The sequence below is a fragment of the Rattus rattus genome, chromosome 1 (genome assembly GCF_011064425.1).
Source record: "Rattus rattus isolate New Zealand chromosome 1, Rrattus_CSIRO_v1, whole genome shotgun sequence".
In the NCBI taxonomy this organism is placed as follows: domain Eukaryota; kingdom Metazoa; phylum Chordata; class Mammalia; order Rodentia; family Muridae; genus Rattus; species Rattus rattus.
This window is the reverse complement of record NC_046154.1, coordinates 160627614-160649266: the sequence shown is the minus strand read 5'-3', so window position 1 is coordinate 160649266 and position 21653 is coordinate 160627614. Positions and strand designations below refer to the sequence as shown.

General features: G+C 34.8%; 1 pseudogene; it reads right to left on the bottom strand.

Annotated features, from left to right (window-relative positions):
* Window positions 1–2478: 2478 nt before the first annotated feature.
* Window positions 2479–3418, bottom strand: LOC116889918 (annotated as a pseudogene).
* Between the last annotated feature and the right edge of the window lie 18235 nt (window positions 3419–21653).

The following is a 21653-nucleotide window of genomic DNA, read 5'->3' as shown; positions in this document are numbered from 1 at the left end:
TTGCTTTTTCTCCAAAATTCTCTCCCCAAATCTGAGGCTACCTTGTATTATGTATTTAGATCTCCAGACTGGTAATTAAAATATCATACTTTTTTCTTCTTTTATTGTTTTATGTGTTTGTTTGGTTTTTACTTCCCCCCTTTTTTTCATTCATTCCCTTTTTGGTAGATCTAGGATGATGTCACAGGTGAGGAAGGTACAGGATAGAAGGAGCCTGTCATTGGAGGAGAAGGAAGGATGGGCGGGAGAGAAGTCTGAAGGAAGAGGAGGAGACTAAGGGAGAGAGGAGGAGAAGGGAGACAGAGAGAAGGGAGAAGTCATGGCAGGTGATGTTAAGATTCTGCTCTGTGTATTTACAGGTTGTTATTAATGTTCTCAAGGGATGGATGGTACTGGGCTTTGTTCGTTTAAGTGGGCAATTAAATCTTACCAATTGGATCTAAGATTATTGTGTTGTGTGTTCTTTTATGTGAGGGTTTGAGTGTAGGAAAGTGTGCGGCTGGGCTGTGTTTCCGCCATGATATCTAGCAGATATCTTGGAGCACCGAGGTGTAGACTTAGCGGGTAAAAGACATCAATACTTTTTATTATTATATTTTAACAACAGGTAGATGTTAAAGTTTATGGTTTATCTACCTCAGAAGTAAAAGCTTTTAAATTCTAATAAAATTGTTCTTGGTATTAAAATGCTATTTAGGGATCTAACAAGCAAACAATATTGAAAAAGCTTCAGTAAATCAATCTTTGAAAAAATGTAAATTATATCCACCTGCAAGAATATTTTATGTAAATAAAATTTATGTACTTTAATGTATGCATATACATTTAGATTCTTCCTACTAGTAAAAGGCTGTCCAAGAACTGTATCTAATGCTTTGCAAACACAAATTATACTTAGACTCCTGTGTAATAGAGACTTTTAGTTAAAGAGCACAGAGCATTGTGACAGGGCACGACAGTGCAGAGATTCCTCCATTTGTATTCTTGCTGAAGCCATTTAGGTTAAACTAGAGTTTGATCTCCTGTGATGGAGAATCCTGTAGAAAATTACCCAAATCTATTCTAGTAACCTAAGGTCAAGATGCCCCAGCTAACTTATCTTAGTTTCTGTTTAACAGCTTGCTTTTGCAAACCTCCTGCAGCTAACTGATTATCTTAGCTTCTTGTTCAGAACACATATGATCTAACCATATAGATTCTGTCGAATTTCTTGGTAATGTTTACTGATCCAGCTCCAGAGCAAGATGCCAGGGTGTGGGTTCTGCATTCAAAGACCCCATGCTCTGGATAATTAGTCCTACTTTTAGGACCCAAATACCTGAATGTACTGCCAGCAGACGGGATGAGAATTTTTAATTGGCTAAAAAACTGTATCTTAGTGTCATTTCTGGTGGGATTCCCATAACAGCATAAATTTCAGATTATTTCCTTTGCCTTTGAAAATCCAAAGTAAATTATTATGTGTTATGAAAAGTATATCAAACTGGAGTAAAAGAGCAATAAAGGAATTATATAAACATCTAGTACTCAAGTTTAGAGAATATGTTTTGATCTTAAGAAAATAAAATCTGTCCAGGTATCTTCACATGTAAATTCTGGGATATTAAACATATGCTCTGGTTTTTACCATGTATCTACAATAGTCAGTCTAAAAATAATGTACAAACATACATGTTATGATGAATAGTGTTGAGGATTGACTGGCGTTTGACAGAAGGAAAAGATACATAAATGAGACAGAACCAATATGGCATGTTGATGCTTTCATGTTTTCTTTATTTCAGAAAGTCAAATTCTTCAAAATGATAAGTGTGGAGTATGTCACAAGGATAAGTACTAATGGTACTATATATAATATTCTACTTTGCAAAAATCTACTTTTAAATATTTTATTGAGACAAAAATAATAAAAAGAAAATTTGAAAATGTTGTAGATGACCTATAAGGGTGAAAGAGCGAATATATATGGAAAACTATTATCAGTCAATACTAAAGAAGAACAGATAAAAAGCAGAAAGAATAAAGGTAAGGAGGATGGAAGAAGAGTTTGTTTCCAGAAATTCAATATATTTGAATAAAGTATTGGAGAAGAAAGTGTTTCTTTAGGTTTATAGACTAAAATCAATTATTAAAAAAACAGTTCATAAATATTTTTAAACATATATCTGCTAGAATGTCATATATATATATATATACATACATAAATATGATGATTCCATGAGGAATTCATAGCATAATATTTTGATATGCATACATTTCAGAGCACTAAATTTAAAAAGGTAGTAATCCAGCAACACATAGGAAAAAACAGGAATACACATACCATCACTAGAAATATTGAGGAAGATTCAGAGTCAAGTATGATCACCTTTAGCAACTACCACAATACAAGTTTTAAACATAGATATATTAAAAAAATAACTGCTATGGCCTATAATTTTCAATAATCTTACTAGTACACCAGTCAAGCCAAACTTACTACTTTGAAGTACCTGAGGTACATTTTTTAATGATGTCCTTTAGGGCTTCTTTGACTTGCTTATTTCTTAGGGAATATATAAAAGGGTTTAGTACAGGTGCAAGTGCAAGAGTGAGTATCGCAATCCCCTTGTTTAAAGATATTCTATCCTCTGCAGAAGGTTTGATGTACATAAAAATACAGCTGCCATAAGAGATGAAGACAACAATCGTGTGTGAGGAACAGGTGGAGAAGGTCTTCTTCTTCTGCTGGGCAGAAGGGAATTTCAGAATTGTACTTAAGATTCTCCCATAAGAGACCATTACTAGGGCTAAGTTAGTTAGGAGAGTAATGATGGCAAAAATGAAATTGACCAGTTGCATGGACCTTGTATCATTGCAGGAAAACTTCAAGATGAGGGAATAGTTGCAAAAAAGATGTTCAATAATAACTATCACAGAATTCCAAACTCAGGAATTATTCAAAATGGCTCCAGGGCAGACCAGGAACAAATCAATTAAACAGCAAATACCAAACAGCAATGTATAGACTCTGTTGTTCATGATGATTATATAATGAAGGTATTTACAAATGGCCACATAGCGGTCATAGAACATGACAGCTAGCAAGAAAAACTGTGCTATCCCAAAGATAAAGGCAGCAAATAACTGTGTGAAGCAAGCCTCAACTGAAATAGTTTTATTCATGGTCACTATGCTGACCAGAAACCTAGGGATGCAGGTAGATGTCAGTGAGATTTCTGAGAAGGAAAACTTGAAGGAAGAAATACATGGATGTTTTGAGGTGGGAATCCAGCAGTGTGAGAAGGATAATGGTAAGATTTCCAATGATGTTCGGCACATACGCTATAAATAGGAAAAGGAAGATGACAATTCACCACTGTGGGTCATCTGTCAATCCCATAAGAATGAAGGTTGTCACCAATGTGTGATTTCTCATATGTAAATGTCTTCTGGTTATTTCCAGCCTGGCCAAAAAAAATAATGATTGATAGGTTCTTTTTGTAAAGACTTAAAGGTGATGTAAAGAGTCCTGCGATGCACTGGAAATGCAGTTCCCTTCTAAGTTTCCACATTTACTTACTGGTCAGAAATACCACCATAATAGCCCTAATCTAAACCTCTGTCCTGGATACTCATTTCCAATTGCTTTCAGTTTCTTTCATACTTGGAAAAATGTTTTATTATTTTCCATGATATATATTTTCATGTTTCTCATTTTTTAATCTACATTTTTGAGAATAGAACTTTTACTTCTATGGATTTCCAAGAAATTTTCAGGCTAGTTTGAGTAGTACATACTTTTTTAAAGGACATCATTTCCAAAAGTAAGCATTTTTCTTCATTATTTATTATTGTTATTGTTATTATTATTATATTTTCATATATTTTTTATGTTTTCCCCTTCTCCAACTCCTTGAGATCCTTCCCACTTACCAACCCACCCCATTTTATGAGCTCTTCTGTCTCTCTCTCTCTCTCTCTCTCTCTCTCTCTCTCTCTCTCTCTCTTTCCCTCTCTCTCCCCCTCTCTCACTTTCTCTTTTCTCAAAAAAAAAAAACCCACAAAACACAGAAGCAAAACATAAAAACCAACAAGAAAAGAAAAGAAGACAAGAGAAGACACAATTGCAACAAACAGCCATCAGAAAATTCATACATTTTGTTGTATGTTTGCTAGTACTCTTGGGCATAGGGGATGCCCTGCAATGTGGCTGATATGTCAAGTAAGATTCCATTGTAGAAAACTAGTTTTCCCTTCACTAGTGGATACCAATTGCAAATACTGTCTTGGTTAGGATGAGATCCCACGTTCACTTCCTCTCAAAGAGATGTTTTCTGCTCTCCTGAACCAAAGCAAATATTATTCTTGCTGCCACAGACTCTTTGAGTTTGTGCATATGTTCTGTTCTGTATAGAAAACACTGTTTCCTTGGAAACATCCATCCCTTTTGGATCTTACAATCTTTCCACATCATCTTCTGCATAACTCCTTGAGCCTTGAGTGTAGGGGCCTAGATTTTTTTTGGAATAGGGTTACAGTCTGTATCCTAGGCTGGCTAGGAACTCACTATGTAATCCAGGGTTGCCCTTTTTTAAGACATAATATTTTTAATTCTATCTAATTAGATTAACATAAGATTTATATGTTATCCCTTAGAAATGTACCAAGTAAAATATAATTTTTATAAAAAGTTAAAAATCTAATTATAATTATAATTTAAGAAACAGAAAGTAAGAAAAATGTTTAGTTATTTTGTGCACTTGTCAGTGAAATTGAAGACCATTATTTTCAGGATTTCTCAAGTCCACATGAATGTTCTCTTAGATAAATTTAGCAAGTATTTGATGGTTATTACCTCACATTAATGTTCATGAGTAAGTTAGAGATAACTGACATAGTCCAAGGTGATCTTAAACTTACAGAGGTTCCTCTGCCTCCTGAGTTCTGGAATTTAAGGCATGCACCACTACATCCAGAATGATGCATATTGGAAGAGGTTAAATCAATGAAAAGGATATTTGAAATAAATCATTTAAAATGATTATAAGTTAGTGGTATTTGTTAATTTTGAACTTCTTTGTCATTATCAAATAGTACTAGTTTGGCAGGAAAACTGTTCAAATCAGCAAGTAAACATTTTACATTAAATTTAAAACATTTCTTCTTAATTATTTTCCATTTCAATTAAGTATGGTTTTGGTGTAAGAAATAATTTACATACTTCCAAGGATAACTATTATATTTTCTAATTCTTAAATAGAAAGCAATGTATATCAATACAGCTTGAATAAAAGACACGGAAAGTTACTATTTGCAAAACTTTTCTGATAAACAAGGATAGCCAGTTTTCAGATACGCACATGAAAAGTTTAGCCATGCATTACATGGATGCTATCAGATTTCTCTAATGATAAATTTAGTTGATAGATAGTTCAAGACAAATTTTTTCTTAATACAACCTCTTTGCACGCAGCATGAGAATACTAAAAGTACTCTTTTTGGATTCCACAGAGGTTTTGTTTGCAGATACATTGTGGAACTTTATTTGTATCTAAAAATGCAACATGAAAAATTCTTCCAAAAAGAATATTTTTTCTAATCTGTATTTTTTTGACTTGCCTCATCAAGTAAATAGAGTCCTTGTTCAGATTAAAATCTAGATAATTTAAAAATAATACTTTCCTGTCTTTAATCCCAATATATGATATAACATTTTTAAAGCTGTTGTTTTGTTTTCCATGCAAATGAAATAATTAGTATCTTCCCAAACAACAGTATGTTCCTGTTTTGTTATTACTGAAGAGTTAGAGTCACTATATCATTCCATTTATAATAAAGATGACTGACTGTCATGTTCTTTAGTACTGAATAATATTTTTACCCAGATCTTGTTTACAAGGCCTTGGGGATTTTTGTGGGAAGTTCACTAATTGACCATTTTCATAATTAATTCAAAAAACAAAGTAACTATGTTAATAAAGAGTCCTAATGTCTACAGGGAATCAGGTTATGCTGATGAGACATGGAATCCAAGACCTATAGTAAAATTTCAAGTTTCTTCAAAATAACTTAAGTTTTGAAAACTTCTGAACAACTATGGGCTCTCTAATTATCCATTTTAAAATATCTGAAAAGGGGATAATTATATTTAAATCTGCATATAACAATGTAACGATAACTTGACAAGAAATTTGACACTTTTGTGTGTCTACATTAATTTATTCTTTTAGTCTCCAAACAAATTAAGCACATTAATATCTATCGTAATGACAGGGCTAGAAAACATAGCCTACTTAAATTTTTAGTGACTTACAGAATGTGAATAAGTAATAAAATCTTTCAAGAAAAATAAATCTGAAATTTTATAGACATGTAATATAAACTACAGGAAAGATTTCCTCTGAAGCTATATGTAACAGCAAATTGTAGAAAATAAAAAAGATAAATGTTTATTCTTTATAAATAAATTTCTTAAAAATGAATTCAAATTAATGGAAGATTAAATTTGTTACCATTAATGTTAGAGAGCTTTACAAAGATAGTAATGTCATCAGCTGATTCGGCAACCTATATCCTAGTAAGACATTTTTTCTGAGGTTGAATTGCAATTTAGAAAATTTCTAAAATATAATTCTACCTGACAAGAAAAGAATACTTTGCTTTTCAGGGCACACAAACCCAAAGCATTCTGGGACAGAACCCTTTGGGTTTCTGCCTGCACCTGGGGTTAAACCTATTCCACATCTCTCTACTCAAATCCCATGGGAGAGAGAGCTGGACTCTTAGTTGTGCAGCAATTCCTGAGAGCTCAGGAGAGACCACCAGTGCTGCTGACATTCCTGGCAAAAGAATCTGCCTAGCACCCTCTGAGGACAAGAAGATAGGATCAGTCAGGGGCAGGATCCTCCCACTGCCTGTCAATCAGTTGGGAGAAAATCAATTGATCCTGAGCCATTATAAGAGAGACTTTGGCATCATCACTGCTATTATCACAGCCATTGCTGCCGAAGCCACTGTGGCTGCAGTGTCTAGGATTGCCCTCTCCACATCTGTTGTTAAGACAAGCACAGTGGATAAACTTAAAGGAGAAGAGGTAGCTGATAATTGGGAATTCTAAATTTAAATCAACAGACAGCACTTTTGTAGGAACAGCTTGATCTCATATGGCCTCCTCTTCTCCTATTTTGTGTGACTCCACCTAGAGTTAAAACCCTTACAGTGGCCCTCAGTGTTATGGTCCTTTGCACCATATTTGTTAGCCTTTTACTTCTTTTTCACATGTGTAGACAACATTCCCAGTCCCAGGCAGCAACTAAGCAAGTGTTGATCTCCTTGGCAGGAGACAATTCCACTGCCCTAATCTGGCTCAGCCTTTACAAGACTTTACAAGTAGTTAGCCTATGATGGTCAACCCTTTGGGATCAGCACCCACCTACGATAGAGGATCTGAGACTGGCAGAGATTCCCAATGATGGATAAAGGTATTGGTTTTCCCAGAGTGACCTAAGACAAATGCTACTTTAAAAAATAAAAAAAAGGGGGACTTATCAGATCCTCTGGGGTTCCCTCAATGTTGCCCTCCTGCTGAGCCTTGCTGACACATGTGGAAACTTTTGTTTTTAAGAAAAGAATATCTTGGCCTTTGCTGTTTGGCCAACGGGTAGTAACACCATTGAGTCAGTTCCTGTTTTTTATCCTGAGAACATAAACTTGTTTTTCCATTGTGCTTCTGGGGTTTTTCCATCCAGTGGACTTGGTGTCTATATACTGTAAACCTCAGTAAAGCTTTGGCATTCTCATAGCACGAATGACCTGTGTCTATGTCTTCTGTTAAATTCCCCAGGCCTACACCAGGTTCTTTGTATTGTGGCAGCATGGGTGCCGTCAGCCAGGCAGGAGCCCTGGTAGAGTGTAGGAACACCAACCCACCCACAAAAATTTCAACCCCAAATTTATCCTGTCTACAAGAAATGCAGGAATTGGGGATGGAGCAGAGACTGAGAGAATGGCCAACCAATAAATGGCCAAAACTGAGACCCGTCCCATGTGAAACACCAATGACTTACTCTGTAAATGATACTCTGTTATGTTTGTAGAAAAGAGTCCAGCATGGCTGTCCTCTGAGAGGCTCCATCTACTAGCTGACTCAGACAAACACTCACAGTCAAATGGAGCTCAAGCACTCTTAGGATGAGTAGGAGGAAAGATTACTGGCCCCTAAGGAAATAGAAATGCTACAGAAAGACCAACAGAATCAAATAAACTGGACTCTTGGGGCTCTCAGAGAATGGATGACCAACTAATGATCATACACGAGTTGAACCTAGGCCTCCGTGCACACATGCAGCAGACGTATAGCTTGGTCTTCATGTAGAAGCTGGGGCTATCCCAAAATCTGTTGTCTGTCTGTGGAATATGTTCTTCTATCTGAGCTGTCTTGTCTGCTTTCAGTATGAGAAGACACATCTAGACTTGCAGAGATTTGAAGTGCCAGGGTAGGGGAATACCCAGAGGGTGACCATCTGCTCAGAATAAAATTTTAGGAAGACTAAGGGAAAGGTTAAGGAATGGCGTCACAGAGAGAGGGGCAGTGAGCAGGATGTAAAGAGAATAAGTAAAAAAAAATTTAAAAAGAAGAAATCTAAAGTTTTAGACTTGGTGCAGGTTTAGAAGTACGAAAAATATAATGATTTTCTTAAATAAATGTGTATATCATGTAGTTGATAGTTCTATTTAAAAACATATATAAAATACTTATTTAAACAAAGCTGATATTTAAGTGAACTTGACAGCAAGGTTGAGTTTTCTAAATATTCAAAACTCCAACACAAGTAATAATTCCAAAAAAAAAAAAACAAAAAAAACCACCAAATCTTTATTTTAACTGTTTTAAACCAAAGAAGTAGGAAATACTTTGAATATATTGTTGGCTTTATACAACCCAGTTACATAAAAATCTCTATCTGACATCCCATAAGCCTTCTGCAACTGTGCAAACTATTTTAATTTGATGTTATTTTACTAGAAATCAGAAAAAATGAATATGCTACCATCAAATTTTATAGTTTATATTTTATTTCCTTTCAAAATTTTTGGATAGATATAATAAAATTTCTTGAGTTTAAGAATTTTAGGGTTGGGGATTTGGCTCAGTGGTAGAGCGCCTGCCTAGCAAGCGCAAGGCCCTGGGTTCAGTCTCCAGCTCCGAAAAAAAAAAAAAGAAAAGAATTTTACTAACATAATCGTAAATTGTATTGAAATTCTAAACAAGTCCTGGAACATTTAGAATTTGGGTATTATCTTAGTGTGTAGTCATACAAGCCTCATTAGTAGAGTTTTTAAATGTTTGTTTTGTATACACACATACTCCAGACCTATAAATAAGCACTACACATATTTAAAAGGATACTACACTAGGGTATGAAAAGTTTATACTTCTGTTTTTTTAAGTGCATTTAACCAGTGTCATTTTTATGTCATTCAAAGAACTGTGTACAAAACAGATCTGAGAATCATAAAATACTGAATAGAGTTTTCTAACAATAATTTCATCATGTTCCAGCTTTCAGAGTCTCATTGACATAATTTGTAGCATGCTTACATTAATATGGATATGCAGAATTACACTACATATATTATACAATTTTTATTTTATTTATAAAAGCAGAAATTCTGAGTTGGGGTGAAGCAGGGAAGCATAGGGAATGGCTTATAAACCAGACATTTGGCAAATACTTGGTTTGGACTAGTTACATATCTCTCTTCTCATAATGCTCTTGGCTGACTAAAACCCAGAGTACACCCTTTACACACAACACTCTGTGAACAGTGCACCTAGCAATCAACCTGTTCACAGTGGAGGAACCTAACTTGCATAAAGCCATATGTATACCTAGTTTACACAACTTTAATGGGTCAATTCCTTTAGCAACCCCTGGAAATGCTTATTTTTACTTTACATATACTAGAAAATCTCCTGAAGTCTCAAAAGATGAGATAATTTGTCCCGAATAAGCTTTGGTTGCTTGAGTAATAAAGTAAACTATTCTCTCAAAGTCCATTAAGGGAGAATTACATGTTTATCATAATATTCCTACTTATAATTTGGTGTACATGTTATTAAAATCAATTGAATTACGGAAAGGTTCTTTCACAATAGGCAAAGAGCTTATGCAATAAAAGACCACTCCACTATGCCACAAAGCAACATACATTTTTTTTCTTGAACTTCATAAAAGACAGCCTCAAACAATAATGAGGGTTCTTTGGCATTCATATGACTTGCAGTCAATTTGACAATACTTTCTTTTGAAATCTGTACTATCACTCTGCTTGAGAAATGTTTCCCTGATTCTTCACCATCTATGTGTGCCTTTATTCAATTTCTTCAATAAGAGGCCAAAAACCTAAAAACAATAAGCCATAATCCCAAGTACCACAACACACTGATTCAATGAATATAAGAAATTAAACCTAATATTGAATTTTGTAAACAGTATTTCATCTATATGAACAGTTGTATAGGTATGCATAATTAGGTAGGATATACATAGAAAATCAGACACTCAAATAGTTAGTTTTATGTAACTGAAATGTGTAATAACAGCCACACATAGTGAACCACTGCCAAGAGGTACTTAGTGAAATTTATATTGAGCATTGTGTTGATTTGTACTGCTTTTCAACTTACTGTGATCTAGAATCCTCTTGGACACAAATCTCTGAGCATTTTCATGAGAGATTGTCCACATTGAGTTAACTTAAGTGAGATGATACCTTTTAAACATGGGTGGCACCATTTAATGAGCTAGAGTCACAAACTTTATAAAGAGGAGAAACTAGTGAACACTGCATTCATTGCTCCTTGTTTTCTGATCAATAATGTAAGGTGACAACTGGCCTCTGATTCTCCACTTTCTGCTTTCCTTGTCACTATGAACTAAATCTTATAAGTCAAATAAATCCTTATGCACTTGAGTTGCTTTTAAAAAGATTTTAATTTCTTATTTTACTTATTTAATTTACATACAGCTCACTGACTCCTTCCTGGTGACTCCTCTCCTCTGCCTGCTCTTCTCTTCTGGGAAGGTGGAGACCCCTCTTGGTATCCCCCCATCCTGGCATTTCAAGTCTCTGCAAGGCTGAGTATTTCCTCTCCCATTGAAGCCAGACAAGGCAGCCCAGCAGGTAGAGCAATTCCCACAGACAGGAAACAGCTTTTGGAATAGTCCCTGCTCTAGTTCAGAATCCACAAGAAGGTCAAGCTGTACATCTACTACATATGTCTGGGGAATCTTAGGTCCAGTTCTTGTATGTTCTTTGGTTGGTGCTTCAGACTCTGAGATCCCCAAGGATCCAGGTTAGTTGACCTTGTCGATCTTCCTGTACAGTTCACATCTTCTTCAGGACCTACAAACCTTCCTCTTATTCTTCTGTAAGAATCCCCAAACTCCATCCACTGTGTGTGTGTGAGTGTGTGTGTGTGTGTGTGTGTGTGTGTGTGTGTGTGTGTGAGAGAGAGAGAGAGAGAGAGAGAGAGAGAGTTTCTTTTTCGTCCTATAGAATGAGATATTCAAAATGTACATAAGGAAAAACAACTTGAAACCATCATCTTAAGTAAGTAAGGTTTACTTTATTTTCAATTCTCTGTCTGTGTGAGGATGTATACATATACTCACGGTGCTCAAAGACTTCCAATACCTGGAAATGGAGTCATAGGCAGTTGTGAGCCATCTGGCATAAGTGTTGGGGACAGACTTCTGGTTTCTGTTACAAATTCATAATAAAAAGATTGTAAGAGGCTGACACATCTAGTCTGGAAAAGATCACCTCTTGAAATGAAACACACCAGCAAACTTGCCAGCACTAATTCAATGCCTCTATATTTTGACGTACAATTTCAGAATCAAATAAATAAAATGGGAGATCAGGAAGATATATCTCAGGAAGCCACTAATGCAAGGCTTATAAAACTTCATTTAATGTGGGATTAAGCATAAAAGAGTATAGCTGCTGGTGCTAAGCAAACAGTGTGTACTTTTCAAGTTCTCAAATCACCACTGAAAACAAAACACACTATTTAGTGGACTTGTAAATACCAAAAATAAATATAGATTAACTGAGAACTCCAGAGATTAGCAAATAAAATTCAATTTGTGTAAAATCAAAAATCACAGGTAAAGAATATACATATATATATATGGCTATTTCCACAGTTTAGTTGATAAACTGTTTCCCTGGTAAGCATGAGGACATGAGTTCAATAACCAGAACCTATGGAAAAATGTTTTGCATGGTGATTTGTGTTTATAATATGATTATCAGAGATAGTCCCAGGCAAATCCCTGGGACTCACTGAGCAGCAATCATATCTTTGTCAAATCAGTGAGCTCCAGGTTCATAGAAAGATAATGAGGACAATGAAGGTGCTGTAATTAAAACATGATATGGCAGCAATGACTCAGCATGTAAAGTTTTTTTTTTCATTTTTCAAGTTCAATTCCCAGAATCCTCATGGTGGAAGAGATAGATGACTCCTGAAGTATATACTCTAATATTGATATCCTGAGGGTGTACACATAGATCCACACTCACATACATACTCACTAAGAAACAATGTAAAAAATATATACTAAAACTTTGTGCTTATGAAATAGGAAGATAACAATGACAATAGTGTATAAAGTTATAAATCGTTTTTAGGGTAGAGCAAACCATCAATTTAATTGTATAGAAATTTTTGAGAAGTTTATCCAAGCAACTTGGCTGTTTTGGTGAGAGACCACAACTAAAGACATTCTATGTCTATGTGATAGAACTGAAATGCAGAAATGTCTGAATAATAGTATAATCTATCTGCAATATGGACATGCCTTTAATACACATCTTTAATCTCAAACAGTGAATGTGAGGTTAGTTTATAGAAGAAATCAACCATGTTTAAATTGACATCTAATTGAGAGGCAGACAGTGTGAAGAATCAGTGAAAGATGTGACAGAGTAAGTCAGAAATGGGATAACCCAACTCTCATGAGAACAGACAATAAAAATATGACTGAAGAGAGCAGTCCCCACATATCCACAAACACACATTCTCTCACTCACACACAAAGACAGATGAGAGAGAGATAGAGAGATAGACAGATAAAAGAGAGAGAGAGAGAGAGAGAGAGAGAGAGAGAGAGAGAGATTGAGAGATTGATATTACTGGAACAGTTTTACAGAGACGGGTTGCAAGAACACCGTACAACTAGATTCTCAGGCCTCTCTTACTTATGGTTCATGTATCTGGTAAAAATAATTGTCAACCTGCTGACATTATACAAAGCTGAACATATCATCACATTAATTTCCAGTTCCACAACTGTATAAAATCTTCTAGGAAAGCAGTGACAGAACTGTTAATTTTTTGTGTGTAATATTTCTCTATTCTGAAACTTCATAGGGATGGTACCATGAGGTGTGTATTATTTTAAACCTTGCTATTTCAATTAATTAACAAATAGTTATAATTCATGCATGATTCTACATAATATTTTACTTTGTTAGTAAATAGATCAACTTAGTTATTAATATTTTGAATATTAAAATAGCACTGTTGATTTATTATACATAAAATAGAAAGCGATTATAGTTGTAAGCCATCAATATATATTAGCAAGTGGAAGAATAGTTTACCTTCCTACTCAGAACCATCACTATTATGTTAACTGTCTTATGTTCTTATGTTACTGTCACACAAGTATATAAAATAAAAATCTCTTCATGGAAATGTATACCTATAATTCATTAAAAATCACATTTAAACCAAAATGAAATTAAAGATTCTATGTTTGTATTATTCCTTGATTTAAGCTTTGATTTTTGTCACTTAGTCATCTGTATGACCTAATGCATAATACTTTATATTACTTTATTACATTTTGTCTTCAATGGAAATAGCTAAATAATTTCTACTATTCTCGTTGAGGATTTAATTATATAATTCATCTAAAATATATCATGTTTCTATAGGTATCATTATGTAGGACTCATCTTTCAAGAATTTCATGTTTAGGTTCTCTGCTTCTATCTCTGTCTCTGTCTCTGTCTCTGTCTCTGTCTCTGTCTGTGTCTGTCTGTCTCTCTCTCTGTGTCACCCTGTCTCTGTCTCTGTCTCTCTCTGTCTCTCTCTGTCTCTCTGTCTCTCTCTCTCTCTGTGTGTGTGTGTGTGTGTGTGTGTGTTGTATGAGTACATTGGTAGACAACCATCAGTATGAATGCCAGAGTTCAACTCTGTGCATCTTTCTCTATCACTCACCAACCTCATTTTTGGTGGTAATATTAATATATGGATATACCACATATGCCTATCAATTCATTTATTAAACAAAATATGTATTCATTATGTAGTATGACATTGATGAATCAAAGGTCTTCTAATTGTTATAAAGACATTTATGTATAGATTTAAACATTTGGTAAATAATGAGGAATGGAATGTTTATGTTGCATGCAGAGAACATTTACCTCTGTAAGAAATTACTAAATTGTGGCAAGAAGTGACTACATTACACTCATTTTTTAAACTGTTATGGTTTGAATATAAAATATTTCCCATATACTCATGTGGTAAGTCTAGTGTACCCAGATTGTGCCCCATTGGTGAAGGTTGTCTAATCATTAGAAGATAATTATCTGATGCAGGTAATAGGTCACTTTATGGATGTGATTAGGTATGTCTTATGGTATGTAGATGTCTGTTTGTGTGTGGTGTGTGCTATATGTGTGTGCATGTATAATATCTGTGTGAATGGTGTAGTATGTGTGTGTTATATGTGAATATGAATGTACAGGTATGTATGCCTCTGTGAGTGCATATAAGCCAGAAGAGAATGTTGAGTGTTCTGCTCTATCACTATATGACTTGTTCCCCCTAAATGCCATCTTGAACTGCATGTAATGGTAGCAAACGCCAGTGATTCTTCTGCCTTGATTTCACAACGTGTTTGTTCCTCTCTCCCATATTTCTGCTATTATTCTCTTTGACAAAGTGCCCATGGAATAACCCCTTTAAGACTACGAGTTAAAATATTTGTCATGTCAGTATCAGCCTTATGCTTAGATAGGACATAGTTCATGCAGGAGAATCTATCACTCGTCAGCTGTTAAATTATAATGACTCTATTTTAGGGTTCTTTTATAACCATAATAGCCTTTTATTCCCATAATCCATGTAGTAAGCCACCTCTGAGAATTTTTTGCTTGAAGTAGATCATGATTATCACAAAGACTGAAACTGCACAAACTATAGTGAATAAGAGACAAATGTTCATCCATTTCATTTTCAAAAAAATTTCATTTCTTTACTGTGTCAATTTGAATTTCTGAGCCATGCCATTGTTATGCCATGCTAGTTATGAATTACCTAATTTTATTTTTGTAGTTAGATATTTTTATTACCTTTGAAGAGTTATTTCATGGTATATGTAGCTCTTAGATGATAGTTGATGTTCACTTAAACTATTTATTCAGATTTATATACTTTCAAACATGTATATTATTTAAATGAGACTGGATTTTGTATTGCATTTTAATTGACTGAATTTTAGGTAATTCTCTTAAAACAAAGAAGGATATCTTCATTCATTTAATATAATAAGCATTGTTTAAATCATTGTTATTAAGTAAACTTCAGACTATTAAAATTTAAGTCCTATTATCTGGAGTTCTACTTTGATTTCTCCTGAGAGCTTCATCTTTGGGAACTTAAATATTCTAGACTGAGTATTATTAAGATCAATATGATTCCATCAATTGGATATTTTTATTATTTATAATTACACAATAATAAAAAGAGCTTAACTACACAGTACCTTAGTAAACAACTTCATAGGCCTTTATGAAACCGCAAAGGAAAAGCAAAACATTTCTCCAGAGTGTCATGTCACCTTGGTCCTAGTACAGAGAGACTAATTTAATTTGATAATACTTGAATGTTAAACTTCAGTGGTTAGTAAATTTGGCTAATATATGCAGTGGTGAGAAAGGAATGGAAGAAAAATTTCTGACACTCTAAATTCTGAAAATTGTCTAAACCATAATTCTGCATGAAATTAGTATATTTATTTTACTGGATATTAAATTATATACATCTAATTATATAATCCATAAAAATAAACATTAATTTTTAAGATGCAGTTTTAAATTTTTGTCTTACTACAAAGCAAAATTTAGAGCTCTATTTGCAATAGGGTGGATGAGTGAACACATGAGCACATGGGGGGTTTCTATTTCAAAGGTCTGTGATTTGTTGGGGAAAATTAATTTATTTCAGATAATCCTAGAGTATTGGTCTTATTTCACATGAAAAATAAATTGATCTTAATTCATATTGTGTTTCTCTTGGACTGGTTCTAAGCTAGATATACTTTATCCTAAAACTTTTCCAAAGAAAGACTGGCACCACCCTGTTAGACAACATTTCTCACCAGAGCATCTGCAAGCTCTGAAAAGACATGATGCATATTAGAGCCTAAACATTCAAATGGCCATGAATTTTAAAAGGACCTTTATAATATAGGATTGTTAAACAAGAAAATGCCAAATTTATCTTGTTGTTACAGCCTGTCTCCAGCTCTGAGTAAAGAAGTGACAGAAGCCAAGACTTGCCATGTCTGAAAAATTTTTTGTTTTGTTTTGTTTCTGTTTCTGTTTTTCAAAAGAGAACAGGCACATTCAAACTGTTCTGTCTACAAAGTGCTTTGCTTGTTGTCATAGTCCCATTTCTGGGCAAGTAATTACCAGGTAACCATTAATTTGGTTTTCCTACCTGTGTTGTAAAATAGAGGAAAACTAGGACACTGCCTTTCAGAGTCTTTTTCTCTTTATGTTGCTAATTACAGTCAATGAAATGATTTATACAAAATGGGAAAGTAGAGTGATAAATTGAGGCTACTGTTAGGTCATTGTAAAATAAAATAATGGCACAACTTGAGGGTTGTAGTTGGTTTTAATAAGAGTTTGAGAACAGTAAATATGAGTGCAAAGTTTACTAGAAAGATATCTTCAAGACAAGATTAAAAACTGAATACTGTTATCAACTTCCTTTAACATTTTTCTGTACAAGGAAGGGTTGCAACTTCATATTATTTCCATAAATATTCTCCCAGAAGCTCTCATGCTTTAGCTCCCTTTATTATTCTTTACAAGAGTTTGAGTTTGGAACCAGAAGAAAAGTATGTGAATTGAGTCTGAATTTCCAACTGATACGTGTACTAAGATGAACAGCAGAATGTTGACTGTACACCCAAATAGTTTCATTCTTACTCATTCAGACAAATTTGTGGATTTTTTTGCCTAAAGAATGGACATGGCCAGTTTAATTTCCAAGACATGATGATCCAGTTGCTCATGACTAATTACTGATTATCAAGCAGATGTTCTATTTAATTTTTCTGTAAAGGCATCATAGAAAACAGAGACTTACATGAAGTGTACTCTCTTATTCTCACTTATACACATTGATGTGATGATTCATTCTTCTAGATTGATTTTTAAAGAAATGAAATTAACAGTTATTGAGATAAAGATGGGAAAGTTGGCCGTGAGAAGAGCACAGTAGCTACACTGCTACAAAATCAGAGCAGATGCATGGAGAAGTATAGGGAACTGAAACATGTAAACTGAAGAATACAGAAAGCTGAGGTATTTAAATTTTTGAATTCATAAATGTGAGTCTAATGTACAGATACCCAAGATTTCCAGATTGATATGGATAGTAGCACACAGTCACTATAACAGCCAGTGGGAACAATTTACTATAGTACCCTCTAGAATATGTGCCTATATATTGATTTAAAATGACTGTATAGAAGTGTTTTAAGATATACATTATTTATAAAAACTTACACAGGAAAAATTGATAAGCGCATTTTAATTACTAAATCGTGTTTAATAGAAATTTGTCTAAATCCAGACACAAATTAATAATAAATGGAAGAATATCTCTTTTGTGTTAACATCTCCTTTAATATTTAGGAGTCATTCTCCAAAATACCAATTATCAACAGATTATTGTGTTGAATTATCTTAAGGCAATATACTATTTAGTTAGGTTAACAAAATTATGTTTCCTCCATTAATATACTTGTACAAGGCAATGATTTTGGCAACATTCCAACCACTTGGCATATTTTATGTCACTTACCATAGACTCTTCACTGTTTCCCTGGTTAATGCTTCAGCATTCATCATGAATGATCTTTGATCTTAGGCTATTAATTTCATTTTTCAAAATACTAAAATTTTAATTTGTTATGACAACTTCAATTATTTTTCACTTCATCATAACTTTTTGTTTCCTTTATTGGATATTTTTTGTTTACATTTTAATTGTTCTCTCCTTTCCTGGTTTCCCCTCCAGAAAACCGATATTACATCCAGCTCATTCTGTTTCGAGGAGGGTCCTCCCCCACCCACTTATCCATTCCCTCCCTCCTCCCTGCCCTGATATTCCCCTACACTGGGGCACTGAGCCTTGACAGGACTAAGGGTCTCTCGTCCCCTTGATACCTGGCAAGGCCATCCTCTGCTACAAATGTGGCTAGTGTAATTAGTCCATCCCTGGGTATTCTTGGGATGGTGGATAATTAGCTTTCCTCTGCCATTTGCAATGTTCAGAGTAGCCCAATGAATTTTTTCAAATCTAGCAAGATTCAGCTGAATGAAACATAAAAAGCTATATGAAGAGAATTTATCCATATACATAGAGCTTAAGATTCTGGTTTTGAGAAGGTAGTCACATTCTATAGTTAAGGAGATATACTAAAATGATAGATGATGCAAGCATCTAGAGAAAAAAAACTTAATTTGACTTAAATCCTCAATGAGTCAAATGGGTCACATTACAACCAGTGCAATTGAGAATTGCTGTCCATTTTCCCATTGGTGTTCCAACAACATGTTATTTATGTCTAAACCATGTCTCCCTGTTCTATGGAGAACAAAATCTATGAAGTACATGTTTGAAAGCATCCTTTTCCTGCTGGTTCCTTAGGGTATAAATGAAAATGTTCAGCAAAGGGGCCATAGAGGTGTTGAGCACAGCTACACCTTTATTTAAAGCCACCCTCTCCTTTGTTGATGTTTTCATGTACGTGAACATACAATTCCCATAAGTAATGGAGACAACAACCATGTGTGAGGAGCAGGTAGAAAAGGCTTTTTTCCTCTGTTGAGCTGAAGGGAACTTTAGGATGGTTTTGATAATGAGTGTGTAGGAGAGAATGACATGTGTCATGACTACTAAAGCAAAATCCACTAACTCAATAAAATAGGTATCTATGCAAGACAGTTGCAGCAGAGAAGTATCACAAAGAAAGTGGTCTATTGTTTTTGAGGCATAGAAATCCAGTTTGAGTCCCAAGAGCAAACCAGGGAAGATAACTAAGAACACAGTTACCCAGAAGCTAAGGACGAGTAGGTGGCACAACTTTGCTATTCATGATGATGGAGTAATGCAGTGGTCTGCAGATAGTGATCACAGGACATGGCAGTCAGGAGGTAAAACTCTGTGCTTCCTAGTAAGAAAAAGAATAATAATTGAGCTGCGTAAGCATTCTGTCTCCTGAGAGAATACTTATCAGGAACCTGGGAATGCACACTGTTGTAAATGCAATTTCTAGAAGAGAAAAATCCTGGAGGAAGAAATACATTGCATTCCTTAGATGGGGACCAGGCAGGGTGAGAAAGATGATCAGTAAGTTCCTCATCACACTTAAGATGTACTGAAAAACAGAAACAGGAAAATCGGAATTTGTAGTTGAGGGGCATCTGCAAGACCAAACAAAGTGAACTCTTCACTGACTTGTTCTTCATTTCTGTTTTGTTCTAGCAAATCATAAGAAGATATTAAACTAAAATTACATCTAGAAAAGCATATTTCTTCTTTCTTGGCCATAGAAAATTAGTATTAATAACTTCAATCAATGCACAAATATTTTAAGCAGTGAATTCCAATTCTTCCCACAAACATTTGCTCAACCTCATTACTTGACTGATGAGTACTCATATTCTTCTCATGTGCAGATGTGAGTCAACACCTGTTCCAATTAGGGGAGGCATGTTAGTCATTTGAAACCCGTTTCAGTTTTATGAGTGTTTATCTCTGTCTTTTTTCAAATATTTTTCTAGGACTTATTCAATATTTAGCATTGTGTAATATCATTAACATCTCAAGCTATTTTGCACCTAAGTGATAATGATAAAATTATTTTATGAAATGCTTCTATTCATAGTGGCTTCAATAGGTAACATTACTGTCCAACTGAACAGGACTTTATATATGACAAAAGAGAAATTTTCTCGGACATGAATAATTGAAAAGGAGGAATTTCCAAAACAGCAGTCAAGTAAAGATCCATGAAGAAGAAAATGATGTGCACACATTGTTAGAACCTTGAAAGTAACTGAAATGAAGCAAGATACTTCAAATTTCAATAGTGTATGATGAGTGTCAATTTCTATAAGAAATGGTGTTTGTGAGATACAGTTCTTCACTACTACCTTTTGGATCAAACAAGACTGAAAAATTAGTTAGGAGAAATAACAATTCTATTTAACTGCCAGTACCTGCGGCTCTGGTCTGTGCCCAGGACCAACCTGAACTGGCCAAATAGCTCCCTGCAGTTAGAAAACTGATATTCAAGGTACGCGCATGAAAATACTTTCTGTCTTAAAGTTTATGCTTGTATATATTGTTTGTATCTCTGAATAATTAAAGGTTCATTTTAAGAATAATTATGTTTTAACTATATATTGTTTGTATTTCTGGATAATTTAGGTTTCTTAAAAACACAGTAATAACGTTTGAAGCATATGAGTTTAACCACTATTTCTTATTTTTGTGATGAAATGGAAATTCCTTAATGTAAAAAAATGGTGCTCTTTATTCCTTTCTAATATATGTGAGTTCAGGTAAACTGTCCTTTTCTGATTAATTTTAGGTAGTGTAAAATAAAACCCAAACTATATATTTAGAGCAAGATCCACTTGTTTTTATTTTTCTTTGTGTTTTTTTTTTTTCATCTTTATTAAACTGGGTATTTCTTATTTACATTTCAAATGTTATTCCATTTCCCGGTTTCCAGGCCAACATTCCAGTACCCCTCCAACTCCCCTTCTATGTGGGTGTTCCCCTCCCCATCCTCCCCCTGTTACCGCCCTCCCCTCAACAATCCCATTCACTGGGGGGTCCAGACTTGGTGGAGCCAAGGGCTTCCCCTTCCACTGGTGCTCTTACTAGGCTATTCATTGCTACGTATGAGGTTGGAGCCCAGGGTCAGTCCATGTATAGTGTTTGGGTAGTGGTTTAGTCCCTGGAAGCTGTGGTTGGTTGGCATTGTTGTTCATATGGTGTCTCAAGCCCCTTTAGCTCTTTCAGTCCTTTCGCTGATTCCTTCAACGGGGGTCCCGTTCCCAGTTCAGTGGTTTAATGATGGCATTCGCCTATGTATTTGCTGTATTCTGGCTGTGACTCTCAGGAGAGATCTACATCCAGTACCTGTCAGACTGGAACTCTTTTCTTCATCCATCTTATCTAGTTTGTTGGCTGTAAATTTATGGGCCACATGAGGGGCAGGCTCTGAATGGCCGTTCCTTCAGTCTCTGTTCTAAATTTTGCTTCCCTATTC